At 36.7% G+C, this 17,200-nt stretch overlaps 1 protein-coding gene across 1 annotated transcript in view; it reads right to left on the minus strand.

Annotated features, from left to right (window-relative positions):
- The window catches only part of LOC113512120 (uncharacterized), a 207,749-nt gene that overhangs the window by 96,336 nt on the left and 94,213 nt on the right, over positions 1–17,200 (minus strand). The window contains exon 2 of the mRNA XM_026895899.3: positions 4,130–4,192. The gene's annotated coding sequence lies outside the window, so the exon portion shown is untranslated. The remainder of the gene's footprint in view (positions 1–4,129; positions 4,193–17,200) is intronic.

Here is a 17,200-nt window from a genome sequence, read left to right on the forward strand (position 1 = left end):
AGACACAACAATACTCATTACTGTCAACATCAACATAATGCATCAAGCTGTCAAGATAGAATTATTATTATATCAGCCGTTAACTCTCCACTGTCTTCTTCATTGGGGGGGGGGGGGGGGACATCAGTAGGCGAGTTTTGCCACACTTGGCAGGCGGGTTGGCAACCACAGACTTTGGTGATGTTTTAAGAGCAACACTGTTACCTATCCCTCGATCATTAAGTTGAAAAGGAAGGTGTGGCCCATTCTATGCTGAAACCACACGACAAAGTAGAATCGTATCTAATTTTTTACAATTTTCATCCAAGTATCACTCCGTAAAATGTAATGATTTTTATTCATAGTTTAAATTGGAGACAAAAATAGATTCAACATACGATATTTGTGCTGTCCTCCTTGTTTAGAAGATAGGTGTAAGAGATAATAAGCTATAATATTTCACAATGCATACCACTCTCGCAGAAGAGGCAAAATGCTGGGCCACCTTATATGACATGACGATTTTTTTAAGAGCATAATAGAAGGAAAGATAGAGGGCAAAAGAGGAAGAGGAAGACCGAGGATTAACTACATGGGACAGATAAATGAAACACTAGGCGTCATGTCGTATAGGGAGATAAAGGACATGGCCTAGGATAGAGCTGGCTGGAGGAAGATGCATGAATTAGTTGCACCGACAAGAGGAAACTCTTAAATGAAAATGAATGAACCACTCTCGCATGACCACGTCCTGGAGCTAAGGGATGCTAAAAAAATCGATTTTTATTTAAATCGATTGTTATTTTCTTATAATCGAATAATAACCGATTTTTAATAAATCAATTACATAAATTCCTTATGCTTTACCTTAAAAGTTTAAAAATTATTATAAACATTCACATTGTTTTTTAATTTCGAATTGGTTATTTTTTTATTCACATTATTTTATTTTATTTCTAATTTGATAAATTGTTAATATGAATCTCTTAGGTTTATTGTTTTATTGTTGGAATATGAAAAGCACGTAGACTTTTAATAATAAAATAATAAAAAAAGAACATTTTTTCCCAGAAATCGATTATTTAATTTTATTAAAATCCAATTTCGACAAATCGATTAATATTGAATAAAGAAAAATCGATTTTTATATAATCTTTTATATTATTATATAAATAATTTATTCTTTTCCCTCTTCCAACTCCTGGAGCGGAGGGCTTGCAGTCTAAGTTTTGATGAGTACATCACATCTCAGCGTGAGTCCTTTATATTACGATTACTTTATATTACATTTGTTCTATAATACCATATATTCCAGATTATATTCCAGATGTATGTAATCTTCTTAACAATACCGGCTAATACACAAGACCTCTGTAACACCTGTTCACACTATGAACAAGATTATGGCAATAGGCAGTAGTAATTTGTGTATGTGTGCGTGTTGGCCCAAATTACGAGGTCGTGTCCTAGCAATGCCGTATCCACATCTGTTTAAATACACGCCAAAACGATTTGCCGTTGATTATATTATAAACTGTTTATATAAACACTAGCTCATTACCTCGGCTCCGCTTGCGATCCATTATATCTTTTGATTTTTTTAATGCTCTCTTTAAAGAATGCGTAGCCTTATATATAAGAACTATTACATTATATACATGGTACTTTCCCCATAAGAGTAGGATTCTAGACTAGGAAGTCATATCTTTTTTTTCTTCAACACAGGGGGCAAACGAGCATGCGGCTCACCTGATGGTAAGTGACTACCGCCGCCCATGATCACCCACAACACCAACGGCATTGCAGGCGTGCTGCCGGCCATTTAAAAAGGAATATGCTCTTTTCTTGAAGGTTATGTTGTCGTATCGGTTCGGAAATACTGCTGCTGGAAGTTGATTCCAAAGAGTGGTTGTGCGTGGGAGAAAGTGCCTTGAAAAACGCACGGTGGAGGACTGATTTTATTTCAAGTTTTTTCTTTCTTTCTTATCTCACGTGGTTATTTTTTAATGCGTAATCATTCTATCTTCATCAGATGGAATGATAACTCCTCCTGCGCCATCGATATACGCAGACAAGGTACCAAGTAAGAGACACGTGAAAATGTATATAAATCAGCCCATCGTGACGAATTTAACTAGAATTAACCACTATAATTTGCAGAGGAAACCGCGTGGAGATCGACCTGATAAAGTACATTGCTACCGATGCGGCTACTAGACTATTATCCACTGACAACCCCTTTCCCCGCTGTATACCTGTATTAGGTATATGGAATGAAGAAGGATATAGTCCACTTTTTAACCCGATCAGTAAACATAAATATCTCAATCGCGCGGACGAAGTCACGGGCAAAATCTAGTTTATAAATAAATAAATCTCAAACCGCCAATTTCCATTAAGTTCCTCTATTTGTCCCATGTGTCTTACAATAGATTCAACTGGTAGCATTATTGACATCTGGAAACTAACGGGAAGGTCACGGTGATCCCTCCTTCACCCCTGTCCTTTACAACTAGGTCAGCTCGGCCGATTGTACGCGTTCTTATAAAGCATCCCCGCACCAAATCCCTTAGAGACTAACTCGAAATAACCAGATGGAAAGCTCTTTAATGTGCCAACAGGGTAGGATTATCACAGGTGAATTAAACGAAACATTTTTAAAACAAAATTCAAATTGTTACGTCTGTAAACTTTAAGTCTACGTCTAGACAACATCCGAGTCTACGCATAGGTAAATATACACAAGAATAAATATTCATGTAGAACAGATACTCTCGTGGATTCAATAATTTATTTATTTACTAGCTGTTGTCCGCGACTTCGTCCGCGTTTCAGTCGTTTTTCGTAAAATAAATAGACTATGTCCTTCCTCACGGTTCAGTTTTGATGTAACAGCCACCTCACACACTTATTTCCCTTCACTGCTCTGCTCCTATTGATCGTAGCGTGATGAAGAGTATACTATAACCTGCCCAGGAGTATGAAGAATGATTGTACCAAGTTTTGTTAAAATCCGTCGAGTAGTTTTTGTTTCTATAACGAACACACAGACAGACAGACAAAAATTTTACTGATTGCATTTTTGGCATCAGTATCGATCACTAATCACCCCCTGATAGTTATTTTGTAAATATATTTCATGTACAGAATTGACGTCTCTACAGATTTATTATAAGTATAGATTTGATAAATTTACTAAATAATAACAAGGTAGACAATCCCTTTATCAACCGACATCAAAAAAGAAGGGGCTCGATTTGGTTATATTTTTCTTTTTTTTTTTGTTACAATATAATTTAAGATTACATTCCACAAAAAAAAACATTTTCAGTTGTGACAAAACCAGTTATTTCGATTTGAAAACTAAATTACTGAACCGATTTTGATAAAATTTCTATAAGACCACTCGTGTAAGTACATCCTTTCAGGTAAAAGAAGAATTTTCCAATTCGGTTTAAAACTGACAGAGTTATGTGGTAACAAACATAGAAGAAAATACAATCGAATTAAGTAACACTTTCTTTTTAAAGTCTATTGAAAACTATCCTATCTCTCAAGTAGTAGCAAGCAAAAAAAATTTACAAAAATCATTAAAATCGGTCGAGCGGTTTCGGAGATTAGCGTAAATGACATGACCAGGAATAAACCAGAATTTACGGAATTTACCAGAGGGAGACTTTGTACAAAAGTCGATTGTTTGGCTACCTCTGTCCCATTCGTGTTTCAACCGTGAAGCAGTTGTTTGCATAGCTGTGTTTCGGTTTGAAGGGTGGGATATGGCGTGAATTTACAGGGTACAGAAGAATAACACCTAAGTCCTCAGGAATGGCAACGCATGGGGGGTATCATGGGCGAAACAGTACACTCTGTTATGTCCATGGTACTGCTCATGTCTATAGGCGACGGTTACCACTTTCCATCAGGTGGACCGTCAGCTTGTTTGCCATTCTAAGTTGTATAAAAAAAATATATATATTAAAATAATAAAAGTGTGCAGCGAGGGGGGCTTTCCGTCGCCCGTAGTAATGGCACAGGTAGTGACTATGTAGTGAAAACCGCCGAGCTGGGAGAGAATAAAAATATAATTACTAATCAAAACTATAATAAAACTATGTAATTTTATTAATTACGTAATGTATAATGTACTCACCCGCCGCTTTCAGGGGTTTGTTTCAGATCCGGTTGCCATAGCAACCAGTGGCCCCTTAACGACCTGTAACAAAGGAAATAGTGAAATGATTAAATATATGTTTATACAGCTATAGGTCGCCAGTATAGACACCTATACGATTTTTGTGACCGCCGGGGTCAGCAATAATGCTTTATGGAACAAGTAATTCCTTTTACAAAGCTCGATTTCGCGTTCCAAATTCAAATATTTTATAAACCTAAGACCTCAAAAGGGTATCATATCATGGTAACCCCGCCTGCGCTATCGGTATACGCTGAACGGGCACCAGTGAGACATGATAGGTGATAATGAAAAGGCATATCAGTTAGTCCACCGTGATGAATACACCTGGAATTCAGCACGATGCCAGTGATAGATGAGGATGTAAAGGCAGGCCAGTTAGCCCATTGTAACGAATTGAATGATAAATAATTGTTCTACAATTACACGTACGTATCGATATTGACTTACAAATCACAACACATACAATAGAGAACTACTGCACATTATGATTTTATAAACATACATACATACATGAATACATTAAACAAGTTACTTTACTTACATATACGAGGTTTGTCCGGAAAGTACGTATAAAAGTTTTTTAAAAATTTTATTTTACAATTATTCAGGTAAATCAATTTTATCCCCTTCAAAGTACTCCCCCTGTGACATAATGCACTTGTGCCAACGCCGTTTCCACTGTGAGAAGGCTCCTTGAAAGTCCTCTGGTTGTAGGTTTCTCAGCTGCCCCGTCGTAGCTTTTTTTATCTCATTTATGTCCCCCAAATGCCGCCCCCGAAGTACCAATTTGGTTTTTGGGAACAAGAAGAAGTCACACGGGGCCAAATCCGGCGAATAGGGGGGTGTTCGGTCACCGTAATGGAATTTTTACTCAAAAACTCACGGACAACAAGAGAGGTGTGGGCAAGGGCATTGTCGTGGTGAAGAATCCAACGCCCCTCTCGCGCCAATTCTGGACGAAATCGTGCCACACGAGCTTTGAGGCGTCTGAGCACATCGACGTAGAATTTTCCATCAACTGTCTGGCCTGGAGGGACGAATTCTTGATGGACAATCCCCCGAACATCGAAAAAAACAATCAACATTGTCTTGACATTTGAGCGGGATTTTCTTGATTTTTTTGTTCGTGGTTCCCCGGATGTCTTCCACTCTTTGCTTTGGGATTTTAATTCGACATCAAATTCGTAGAACCAAGACTCATCTCCAGTGATGACTCGGTTCAAAAAGTCACCATTCTCTTCGGCTTCCAACCAGTCCTCACAGCAAGCAACTCTTCGTGATTTTTGATCCGGGGACAAAAGCTTGGGAACGATCTTGGCGCAAATTTTTTTCATTTGAAGTTCGTTTCTTAGAATTTCGTGGACCACGGTTTTGCCCAAATTAAGCTCTTCAGCCACCTGTCTGACCGTTAAACGACGGTCCCCATTAACACAAGTTCGAATTCTTTCCACGTTTTCGTCGGAATGTGAAGTGGAAGGACGTCCTGAACGTGGGTCATCTTGAACGCTTTCTCGGCCCTCTCTGAATCTTTTTAGCCACTTGTGGACGGTTGGTTCCTTCACAGCATCATCCCCATAAACTGTTCTGAGATCGGCAAAAATTTCACGGCCATTCTTGCCGAGTTTCGAGAGAAACTTGATTACGACGCGCTGCTCTTCAACGGAAGCGGGCTCCATGCCGACGGGGTTTCGTTAAGAGGTAACTTCACAGATGGCGTGACAAGCCAGTTCGCACCGCACGGCGGTCAGACCAGAACTGAAGCATTGTTAGGGACATAAGGAAGGGGTCCTGCGCTTACCTGGCCTCCCCACTCCTCTTTCTCGCATTCCAGAACACTTTTATACGAACTTTCCGGACAGACCTCGTACAAATATATATCATAAAATATACTTATAAATTGTATACTATAATATTTATATAATATTTTATCTCTAATCTAAAAATTTATCTTGACACACCATTTAAAAGCAAGCTTTTTTATACTAAAATAGTAGTAAACAAGCATAGGGCTAGTCTGATGGTAAAAAGGTAGTCAAGTAATAAAACAAGAACAAAGATTGTGTATTGAACGCTCCAAAGTGCAGTGCGTGCCGATTGTAGATCCCAAGGTTTTTGTACCATCCAGTTTTTGCATGGAGTCATTGAACTGAGTATCTTGTCTATTAAGCGATTAGATCGCTTATAAAAAGTCAGTTAAAGTCGATTTTCGATTGTTAATAACAGCCGAGATATGAAGTTGTTACCTCCGTGAGAAGTTCAAAGTACAACGATGCGTTTCCGCAGAATTGTGTTCAGATGTGTTTTGTTGTTTTGTTGTATTTTTGTACAAACATTGTAATATTTATTATTATAGTCCCATTTAATAATAATATTAATTTATTCAAGAAAAATATACAGATGCAATTATAATTACATATTTATTCACAGTAAGTAACTCCGGCCTCCATGCTAGGAAAATCATGTGTTATAAAGGTCAGAACTAAAGCCTAGCCTCTCTAGCCTAATTGCGGTTATCAAACCGCCTGTCAAACATGGCAACTATTGCCAAAACCCCCCAAGAGGTTCAGCAGTGGACAGTTAAGATCCGATATGACGATAATGACGATGATATTATATCGAAAAAATAGTTTCAAATTTAAAAAATCGACATAGGAGAATTTTTTATCGAATTACTTAACAACACTGAATACATATATATTTTGTTTAAAAAAAAAATTGTCAGCTAAACGTCGAATTAGCTGACTAAATTTTGAAACGTTTTTTAAACTCAATACTCTATCTATACAATCTAAAACTTGCAGTTAATCCATATTACTGTCACATACCCAAACTAATGCTAAATTTTAAAGAGCTGACAAGAGAACAAGAGAAAGTATTGTACTTATTATAGCTTATTCGTGAACTACTCGAATGTTTGACAGTTTTGTAGGCAGTAGAAAGTTTTTATGGGCATTCGCGTAACATTTTAAATATATACATTGTTCGTATAATAATAATGTGATTACAATCCGCTCACGTGCTCCCAATACTTGTAATGGCCGCGTCTTGTAACCTCCGCTTCTGTTATACTGTGACGCAACCTGCATAATGTAAATTGAATACAATAATTGAGATTGTTTTCGACAAAAAAAAACCTACTTCTACATTATTTTATTTGCAAAACCAGTTATTTAGATTTAAAAATTAAATTACTAAATCGATTTTGATTAAATTTCATGGATCCAATCTGTAAGTAGATAAATAGAGTATCTAACTCTTTATTGTTTCCTCCAAAAGATTACAGTAGTAAACTTATTATGAATGTAAACAATTACAAGTAATAATCACAATGAGAAAACAATGTGCGACTTTATCGCTAAAAGCGATTTCTTCCAGGCAACCTTGCGAAAATTGCGAACTTGATTCTTTTTTGAATTCAGTCAGTACCATACATAATCACATCACAATATTAGGAAAAAATAATTTAAGTGGGTCGAACCGTATGAGGTTTTAGAATCATACAAAACGTCGTGACATGCTCGTCGCTGTTGTTAAACTCACGAACATACACACACATATACACACACACATATGCATACACACACACACACACATAAACATACACATACACACACACACACACATACAGACTAAAATTACATATACGTGCTTTATCAAGATAAACCCTAATATAACATAATGACCAGAGACACATATTTGAGTAGTTCAGTGCATGACTATTTTATAAGTCACTGGTTTTTATTCACGACTGTTTTTTTTTTACTAGTTTTCCACCGACTTTAAAGTGGGGAAGGGATTTTTTTAATAATGCTGTCTAACAGTCCCATTGCTAGCAATGTCATATTCAATATATCAGGTCAACTTCCATGCAATTCCGCCTGGAAACTATCGTGGTTAAGCCTTGTAGAGTTCACCACTAGGGATTGGGGGGAAAGGGATTGTTAGTAATGGAGACTAATAATCCCATTGCTAGCAATATAGCTAGGTCGACCTCTTCGCGTTTCTTCCTGGAAACTATCATAGTTAATTCCTGATGAATTCATCATGATGGGCTAACTGGCCTGTTTTCATTCTCATCTATCACCCTTCACTGGTGCTCCGCCAGCGTATCCCGTTAGCGCAGGCGGGGTTACCATTCCATTTTCACCCATAAAAACCCAAACCCATTGTTATCAATGTACCCTATCAGGTCGAATTCCATGCAATTCCGCCTGGAAACTATCGTGGTTAAACCTTGTAGAGTTCACCATCAGAGATTAACTGACCTGTTTTAATTCTCATTGCTCACTGGTGGCCCGCCAGCATATACCAAGAGCGCAGGTGGGGTTACCATTCCATTTTCACCCATTAAAAAAAGACCTGCTTTTTTATACTACTTAAAATGGCAAACAAGCTGACGGCCCACCTAATGTAAAGTGGTAACCGTCGCCTATAGAAATGATCAGTACTATGGACATAACAGAGTATACTGTTTCGCCCATGATACCCCCCATGCGTTGCCATTCTTGAGGATTCAGGTTTTATTCCTCTGTGCCCAGAAAATTTACGACATATCCCACCCTTCAAACCGAAACACAGCCATGCAAACATAACTGCTTCACGGTAGAAACACGAATGGGATCTTTTAGTATTGATTTTTTTTCTTTGAGCTTTTATTCTAATCTATGATTGGTGTCCCGCCAGCATATACTGATAGCGCAGGCGGAATTACCATTCAATTTTCATCCATTAAAAAACAGTATACGCGTCTAACTTGGAGTCATTTTGCACAGTCGATTTTGTCCGAGCAACGCTAAAGGCCTTACAATTCAACAATGGCATTGCACCGCGATACATAATGTGATACGTATGTTTTTTCGTAATTGCGAGCAAGCTTTGTTTGGTGAGAATCAGCACAATGTTACACGCCATTGAGTATGACGGGTCATGTTTTGTTGCGTCGGAGCGACGTTTGAATTGAGCAGTATTTTTAAATGGGTGATAATGTAATGGTAATCTTGCCTGTGCTATCGGTATACGCTGGTGGAGCACTAGTGAGGGGTGATAAGTGAAAACGAAAGAGCATGTCAGTTAGCAAATCGTGATAAATACACCCAGAACACAGCACGATGGTTTTGATTGACCAGGGGGACCACGTGGAGGTCAACCTGTTAGGGTATATTGCCAGCAATGAAACTAGTAGTTCACATTACTAACAATTTCTTTCCTCCCCCCTCCCCCAGATCAATAGCGTAGTCAGCCCATTGTGAAGAATTCATCAAAAATTAGCCACGATGCTTTCCAGAGGGAACCACGTGGAGGTCGACCTGATAGGGTATATTGCTAGCAATGGGGATGTCAAACCCCATTACTAACAATTTTTTTCCCCCTGAATTGAACTGTTATATTTATAGATTTGTAGAAGTGTAGATGTGGGCTTGATGATATTTATATATGTAGATTCAGAAGGAGTGAGATAAAGAAAGATTTAGTACGAGATTGTATAATGAATAATATTTACAGTAAGTAAATCCAGATATAATAAGTCGCCATACAAAATATTGTTCGGTAAAATTGCTTAAAGCGAAGAAGATTGTCAAGCACGTCGCTATTTATTTTTCTACAACTACGTAGGTTTGAAATAGGTTGGTAGCCTACAGACTTTTTTGTGTTCAGTTCATAATATTTCTTATTGTTGTTTGTTGTCTTAGCAAGAAATTCGACTCGACATTGCGACTTCTTGAAAGAATTATATTATATAGGTTGACATTGTTAATTTTGACCACCAATTCCGTTCGTGTGATTAGGATATACTCGTATTTTTTGAACGGGATAAAAAAAAAAGAGTCTATGTCCTTGTCTTCCCTATACTACGAATATCGCCATGTTTATGTGTACCGCTGTACGTAACCAACTTCAGGCGAAATTAATATTTCTGCAGAGTTCCAGTTAAATTTAATAAGTTACTGTTTGACTTTGATATTAATCTATTCCACACAAAACCGCATGCAATTATGTTGCAAATGGCAAGGTCATTCTTTGGGGTCTCAATCTGCTGTACTAAATTGAATATTTTAATAACAAACAAAGAAACTTACTCCCTCATTTATAATATTAATAGAAATTAAAAATATTTGTACTTAGCTTCAGTAAATAAATAATTAGAACAGAATAGAAGAAATCTTTTTTTTTAAATAGACTTATTTACAAGCTCTTTCAAATCGTAATTTTTTATGAATATACTTCTGAGTTCCGGATGTTGTTATCTGTCGAGAAGAACCCGCAAGAAACTCAACAGTTACTCTTTTTTTAAATTATTATGTACAAGATATTTTTACATTTGCATAGCATGACATGTCATATATATATCGTCATAGTCGTAGAATACTGACGGATCTGTATATGTAATATTAGTCAGATCCGTCAGTATTCTACGACTATGACGATATATGTCATAGCAGAATTGAGTTCTATATAATTGACATATTTATTTACATTTTATTGTATACAAAAACAATACACACACATTTTAAACTCGCAACGTGAAAATCTGGCAGATTTTTCAATATTTTATTTACCTACCATTTTATTGAAATAGTTATGTATTAATCTTTTGTTTTACATCGTACTTGTGTCCCTGCTTTGAACAAATAGGGGAGCACGGGGGAATTGGCGCCACTTAAGCTAAAACTTAAATAACTTTTTGTATAAATCACTTTTTATTTTAATTTTTTCTTTTAATTATAATGTAACTAATCAGGCTTATCCTGTTAATATAGAAATTAAAAAAAAAACCTACTTTAAATGAAAATAATTCTTACTTAAAAAATTAGAACCAGAAATAGGGGCAATAAGATCCATCGGGGTAATGGTAACCACAATAACAATATGTAACAAAATATTGTATAATTATACATTTTCCTCATGTGTTTATAAACTAAACTTATTCTCATTCAAAATACAATTATATTATCTTTAGGAACATGCAAAATTATAGATAATTATATGTAATTAAAAACAATTATCGCCTCATACAAAAATCACAAACATAATTTTTGGCAGAATCACTACCTGAATATTGGGCATGTGCATATCATACATTGTGATTTTAATCATATTTTTTGATTTGAGATATGGGTCACATTTGCGATTGTATGCTTTTTTTAGAGGACCAAAAAATGTTATATCTAGAGGCTGCAAACGATGCGAGGAGTGTGGTGGTGTAGACAACATGTTGATGTAGTTAGCTTTGCAAAATTCATATGCTTCTAAAGTAGAGTGGCTGTTATTATTATCTAGAATAAGCAATATTTTGTTTTCCTTACTCGGTTTTACAAACATTTTGAAATGTTGCAACCATTTAAAAAATAGATTTTCATTTGTCCATCCATTTTTTGAACAATCGTAAATTGCACCCGGAGGACCATCTTTCTCTAAAAAAGGAGAATGACGTTGTCTCTGATATATAAACATAGGAGGCACATAAACGCCAGAAGCACTCATTGCACAAACAACAGTGACTGTCTTTCCTCTCTCCCAAGAAGTGACAGTACCAACTCGTTTTTGATCTGTTTTTGCTAAAATTGTTCCTGGTTTCTGCACTGTAGACACTCCCGTCTCATCTACATTAAATATTTGGTGCGCTGCATCATTATTTTTTATCATTAGTTCCTCAAGATTTTTGTAAAATAATTCTACTTCTACTCTGTTAAATCCCTCAATTCTGTTAATACTAGTTGACTCAGGTTTGCGAACACTGATATTAGTATTTCTTTTCAAAAATCCTTTAAGCCAGTCTGGTCCCGCACATTTAAGTTCCTTATTAAAATTATGAGATATCTTTAACTGTTCAGCACACTCTTATGCTAATTTTCTAAATTTCATGGAGTCTAAGCCGTAAAAAAGATTCGACATGTGAATGAGATGATCAGCCAAAATTTGTTTTTGAGTTGGAGAAAATATTGGTTTCCTTCCGAGACGAGGATTGGTTTGTACTGCTCTGCGATACCTTTTTTGCAAAGTACTATATGGAATATTAAACTCTTGGGCAGCCTTCTGCAGAGATATTCCATCTTCATTGACTCTCTTGATAGCACGGTGTAGTAACCAGATTCCACTGATATTTATCCGTAATCCTATCTTGTTTTCAAGGCATCTGAAAAAAAAACTACAAGAAACGAAGTGGGTAATGAGAGCCATTCGATTCCCATTTCCCCAAATACTCATTTTTAGGTTTTCATATAATTGTCAAAATACAATTGCTTATTTACATAAATTAACCTTTTTATACGATACTCTAATGATAAATCTATAAGATAAAAGAAGCAATACTAATAATAAAATAAATTAAAAACTCACAATTTGTCCTTGAATGTTGTCAAAAATTAGATGAATAGCTTAAAAAATTGACGTGCTATTTATTTGTGTACTAAAAGTCAACTAAACGGTGACACAACGAGGCATATGCACCCCTCCCGCGTCCTTTTGTAATACGTTAAAACAAAACAGGGTCTAAATTGTCAAGAAGCATGTAAACTAGAGTAACTCCCATTACCCTGTGGCTCTGATTCCCCCGTGCTCCCCTACACGTCTTAAAAGCCTCTCAGTTTTTATAAAGACAAGTATTCTGTACTTTTTATACTAATTCGCTCAAATAAGCATAAAGAAACAAATTAGTAATAATAATATAATAAATGTTGGGGAAAAATATAAGGGCTTTTTTTTTATACCACTGAGGTGAAAACAAGCATACGGCCCACCTGATGGTAAGTGGTTACCGTAGCCTATGAACACCTGCAATACCAGAGGTATTACGCGTGCGTTGCCGACCCTGAAGAAACCTCTTTACCCCCCTTTTGAAGAACCCCATGCTGTAGTCTCTTGTGAAAACCTCGGCAGGGAGCTCATTCCATAACCTGAGTGTTCGTGGGAGGAAACATCTCTGAAACCGCGCAGTACGCGACTATTGAGGCTGTAGGACATGAGGATGAACTCCCTGTCGATGGCGAGCCGTACGATGGTAGAAAGTGGCTGTGGGCATCATATTGAACAATTCCTCTGAGAACAATCCATTGTACAGGCGTAACCATTTTTAAAATATAACAAGTAAGCACATGAAATACGACTTTTTTTTATACAACTTAGAATGGCAAACAAACTGACGGCCCACTTGATGTAAAGTGGTAACCGTCGCCTATAGACATGAGCAGTACCATGGACATAACAGACTATACTGTTTCGCCCATGATACACCCCATGCGTTGCCATTCCTGAGGACTCAGGTGTTATTCCTCTGTACCCAGTAAATTCACGCCATATCCCACCCTTCAAATCGAAACACAACTGCTTCACGGTTAAAACACGAATGGGACAGAGGTAGCCAAACAATCGACTTTTGTACAAAGTCTCCCTCTGGTAAATTCCGTAAATTCTGGTATATTTCTGGTCATGTCATTTACGCTAATCTCCGAAACCGCTCGACCGATTTTAATGATTTTTTTAATTTGTTTTGTTTGCTACTACTTGAGAGATAGGATAGTTTTCAATAGACTTCAAAAAGAAAATGTTACTTAATTCGATTGTATTTTCTTCTATGTTTGTTACCACATAACTCTGTCAGTTATAAACCGAATTGGAAAATTCGGTGGTACCAGAGGTACCCAAGCAATCGACTTTTGTACAAATTCTCCCTCTGGTAAATTTATCTTTTTATATGTTATAATTCTGATATGTTTTTCCATTAATTCGATCAATGATGATCATGTGACTATATCTACTTGTTGATGACATTTCGCATTCCAGCGAATTTCACGAGTATCATTATTAACTCGTCATTACGCTAATTTTATCACGAAACGAAAGTTATGGAGTCATTTACTCCGTTTGCCACGCTATAAGTAACATAATTGCTTTATTTAAGACATTATTTTTTGCTATTTCCAATTTTTTTAATAATACTTAGAGTGGCAAACAACCTGACGGCTAATCTGATGGAGAATGGAAGTCTATGTTTATAAACAGCTCCAATGACATCAAATCAACAAAATATACTGTGACGCCCATAGTAATTAATAATATGGGTACATACATTCATAGTACTGTCTCATATATATATGATTCGTGTGATCCCGGCATAGAATGGGCCGGGTGGCCCTTTCTATGCCGGGTTTCTTCCTATCTCGCAGATGTCGTAAGAGGCGACTAATGAAGGGCGAGGAATGGGCAACAGCGTGCCTCTTACATTATATATTGTATATACATACACACACATAAGTAGTGTATGTAAATTAAATCACGTACCTACCACAGGTAATAATTTTATATGATCAATTCCGCGGTAATAACTCAGAGGTAATAAGATCTATTTTCCCCTACATAATATCCGCCGGTGTAATGTGCCCCACGGAAATGCGTGAAGGTGGCACTTCTCTGTCCTTACAATATTCTTTTTAATATATAAAGGGGGGGGGGGGGGAAGGGATTGTTAGTAATGCGGATTATCAGTCTCATTGCTGACAATATACCCTTACAGGTCGACCTTCCCGTGGTCCCTCTGGAAACCATCGTGCTGAATTCCAAGTGTATTCATCGCGATGAGCTAACTGACCTGCCTTTTCATCCTCATGACAGATGAGGACCCCTCACTGGTGCCCCGCCAGCGTATACCGTTAGCGCAGGCGGGGTTACCATTCCATTATCATTCATTAAAAAAAAAAAAAAAATATATATATATATATATATATATATATATATATATATATATATATATATATATATATATATATATATATAAAGGGGGGAAGGAGTTATAAGTAAAGGGGTCTAATTTTCCCATTACTAGCAATACACCCTATCAGATCGGGAGACAGGGATTGTTAGTAGTGAGATCCAACAGACCTATTACTAACAATTTACCCTAACAGGCCACGGTTCCCCCTGGCTTTATTGATGATCGTGATTAGTTTTTGATGAATTCATCACGATGGGCCAATTGACCTGCTTTATCTTCACCTATCATCCCTCACTGGTGTCCCACCAGCGTATCCCGATAGTGCAGGCGGGGTTATTCCATTTCATTTTTATTCATTAATACCCTAAATCGGGGGGGAAAGGGATTGTTAGTAATGGAGACTGAGAATCCCATTGCTAGCAATATACCCAACCAGGTCGACCTCCTCGCTGTTCTCCTTGGAAACTGTCATGGTTAATTCCTGATAAATTCATCATGATGGGCTAACTGGCTTGTTTTCATTCTCATCTGTCACCCTTTACTGGTGCTCCGCTAGCGTATCCCGTTAGCGCAGGCGGGGTTACCATACCATTTTCACCCATAAAAAAAAATACCCTAGATCGACCTCCACGCGATTCTCCCTGGTAACTATCCTGGTTAATTCCAATGGAATTCGTCACGATGGGCCAACTGACCTGCTTTCATACTCACCCTTCACTAGTGTCCCACCAGCGTATCCCGTTAGCGCAGGCGGGGTTACCATACCTTTTTTACCCAGTAAAAAAAACCGAACCTAACCGCAAATTTGCTGTCAATAGTACTTTTGACTGGTTAAGAGTTTTAACTGCAACATATATACATCAATACAATGTAGATACATACTGATATGCAATCATTAAAGACAAAAACAAATATGTACTTACATGTTTGTAAAATATCTCTATTTCAATATCGCGACGGCCATTCCGCCTCTTCATGTAGATACTATGATACACCTACATTCCGTATGTAAAGAAAATAACACACGTTTTCTGTTTGTACAAATCGCACGCGACGTGACGTGTGCCACTCACTGCACGTGTACTGGTACACCTGCAGTGGAATATCTTGAAGAAATAATAATAGTACCTACAAAATATATTCGCCACAACTACCCTCAAACGCTTTTAGTTTTTACCTAATAGCTGGTCGGGGGAAAGAATAAATTCAATTGAGGACCTCCTTTATTAAAGTTGCTTGAAAAGAAGAAGGCTCGATTTCATAAATAGTATTGTAACGTCAGGTATTCTATTATTCAGACAACACGAACCCAAGTGGGCACACGAAACGTAGACATTGCAATATCTACCAAGTCTCAATACACCAGTCTGATTCAGAGCAAACGTTTTGAACGACAATTGAACACTAGTCACGAGTAATTTTAAAATTTCGCGTTGTTTACACATGTTTTAAATACACAACCAGGACTTAACGCGATAAAAATACTTTTACAACTAAATAGTACCTACATACCTGCTTCTTTATTACTGACGTTTTGCGTTAAGTCCCAAATGTTTATTTAAAATAATTGATCACTAAATTCTTAAATGACTTTCAACAGTAGGTTATAGGTAGACACCCACTATCACGTTTATTTGCCAGCAAATTGAAATGAAATTTGAAATGAAATGAAATGAAATGAAATTTATTTGCTAGAAACATTGTAGAAAAGGTGTTGCATTTGTGAAGTTTATAAGATGTCCATTATGTTTCGCCACATCAAATGGCATGCAAATATTAATTATTGAATTTTTTTTATTATTATATTATATTATTTTTAATTTAATTCAAATGTTAAAGTTTGTCCTGTGTTATGGTCAGATAAGAAAAGTTGATGAACATTTCCTTCTGCCGTTGAGATGTTACTGAAAATGTGGTCTATGCATGTTTGCTGTCTTGTAGGAATAAGTATATGTATGCAAAGATTATAGTTTTGTAATATATCTCGTAGATGACTGGAATTGTTATTTTCAATAAGAGTATTTATATTGATATCTCCCGCTATAATTAATTTAGTGTTAGTTTTAAAATTCAATCTGTGCAACATCATCTCAAATTTTTTGAAAAACATCGTAGTATTTGGTCCTGGAATTCTGTATATACAAATAATCACGCATTTCCACGATGGTATTTCTACGCCACAACATTCAAAATATTTTTCTGTAGAAACGTCGCTGAGAAAATTTATCTTTTTGAAATCTATTGACTTCCTGAGGAGAATACAGACTCCACCCCGTTTCTCATTTGATCTAGAGAAAGAATTTGCTAGATTATAACCA

The sequence above is a fragment of the Galleria mellonella genome, unplaced genomic scaffold (genome assembly GCF_026898425.1).
Source record: "Galleria mellonella isolate WM207_F2 unplaced genomic scaffold, CSIRO_AGI_GalMel_v1 utg184, whole genome shotgun sequence".
In the NCBI taxonomy this organism is placed as follows: Eukaryota; Metazoa; Arthropoda; class Insecta; order Lepidoptera; family Pyralidae; genus Galleria; species Galleria mellonella.